The following is a 1944-nucleotide window of genomic DNA, read 5'->3' on the forward strand; positions in this document are numbered from 1 at the left end:
GACAGGCCGAGTTTCGGCACTCTCAGCTGAGGAAACCCTTGTCCCAACACCCCCTGCCCCAGGCCCAGCGGGAGGAGGAGGATCTCCCCCTAGGACCACGGTAGAGGCCCCCGCCGAAGCCATGTTCAGGAAGTAGGCCACTCAAGGAAGAAGCCTCCCGAAAGCATATTAAGAAGGAGAGAAAAGCGGGACAGGCTCCCCAACAGCCAAAGACTGTGGGGAGCAGAAAAGACAGAAGAAATGAAAAAGAAAAAGGATAAAGTTAATAAAGGAAAAAGGGGAGGAAGAGAAAAAGGAAGAGCCTGCCCAAAATACAAACACTCACCCCCTGATTGCGCACCTGGTCGGGCGCGCTCAGGGCGGTGTGGCCGTAAGCTTCTTTGAAGTGTCAAAACCACACCCGACAAACCAGAACGCTCTAGCTTTGGAAAGTCCGGAAACACACTGGCTCGCAGCTCTAGGCCATGTACCTGGATGAGCAAGCCAATCAGCGACACAAGGTTCAGCTGTGCAGCCACGTTTTCCTTTTTTCCTGCCTCACCCTCTTCATCTGTGTCCTCCTGAATGTGGAGAAAAACCCAGCAGCCCCCCAAACAGCTTTTGAAACACACACACTTGCAGTAGAAATAGTCCACAACAACAGGTTTTCAATCAAGAAAGTTTCAGCCATCCAGGGAGTAGGATTAGGCATTTGCACCTTAATGCTGACGGCTCTGAAGGTCAATGAGCACATTGGGTGAAGCGTGACAGAATTATCTCTGCATAAAAAAAAAAGAAAGAAAGAAAGATATAGGATTAGAAGAAAAAAAAGAAGCACAAGTGGACGCGCTGTTGCTTTTTGAAAAGTGTAAGGCCCTCTAGTGGTGGACAGAAAGAGTTTGAAAACTTACAGCATCTGGTATTCCCAGGCGGTCTCCCATCCAAGTACTAACCAGACCCAACCCTGCTTAGCTTCCGAGATCAGACGAGATCAGGCGCGCTCAGGGCGGTGTGGCCGTAAGCTGCTAGAAGTGTCAAAACCACGCCCGGCAAACCAGTACGCTCTAGCTTTGGAAAGTCCGGAAACACACTGGCTCGCAGCTCTAGGCCATGTACCTGGATGAGCAAGCCAATCAGCGGCACAAGGTTCAGCTGTGCAGCCACGTTTTCCTTTTTTCCTGCCTCACCCTCTTCATCTGTGTCCTCCTGAATGTGGAGAAAAACCCAGCAGCCCCCCAAACAGCTTTTGAAACGCACACACTTGCAGTACAAATAGTCCACAACAACAGGTTTTCAATCAAGAAAGTTTCAGCCATCCAGGGAGTAGGATTAGGCATTTGCAGATCAGATCGTAACACTGCTGGGGAGTTTGCCATCAAGTTATACAACAATAGTTACGGCTCTTGAAACAAAAATGGACACGCTAACTCTGACGTTTGTTCAGCAAGCATTGATAAATGAAGAACAAAAGCGAATGAATGCTAATGCTAACTCCATCTGTGCTGCATCAAGTAGTGCATCACCCATGTCCACACAAACCCAACTGTAAGACAGTGGGAGCTGAAAGAAGCTCTTGGAGGTGTTACAAGTGTGGTAAAGAAGGTCACATAAAGCGTGATTGTCCGAGCTGGAAAAAGAGAAACAAAAATCACAAGGCCAAAAGCATGATATGTGAGGATGCAGGAGACTCATCTGAGAGTGCATTCATTGCTGAAGAGGAAAATACATCTGACAGTCCACAACAATCTGTTTGGCTGATTGATTCTGGAGCATCAAAGCACATGACGTGTGATAAAAACATTCTTCAAGACTACCAACAATTTACAGAAACACAGTCTGTGAAACTTGGTGATGGCAGGGTGGTTGAAGCCCTGGGACTTGGCAATGTAAAAATGAGAATGACATTTAAAGTGAGCAGATTAAAAAATGCCACCATGTTTGATGTTCTTTATGTTCCAAAACTTT

At 47.2% G+C, this 1944-nt stretch overlaps 1 non-coding gene across 1 annotated transcript; it reads right to left on the reverse strand.

The window, feature by feature from the left end:
- Nucleotides 1–883: 883 nt before the first annotated feature.
- On the reverse strand, nucleotides 884–1002 carry LOC112141440. The gene has a single exon (XR_002918396.1). It is a non-coding gene; the product is annotated as a 5S ribosomal RNA (ribosomal RNA).
- Between the last annotated feature and the right edge of the window lie 942 nt (nucleotides 1003–1944).

The sequence above is a fragment of the Oryzias melastigma genome, unplaced genomic scaffold (genome assembly GCF_002922805.2).
Source record: "Oryzias melastigma strain HK-1 unplaced genomic scaffold, ASM292280v2 sc00232, whole genome shotgun sequence".
NCBI lineage: Eukaryota > Metazoa > Chordata > Actinopteri > Beloniformes > Adrianichthyidae > Oryzias > Oryzias melastigma.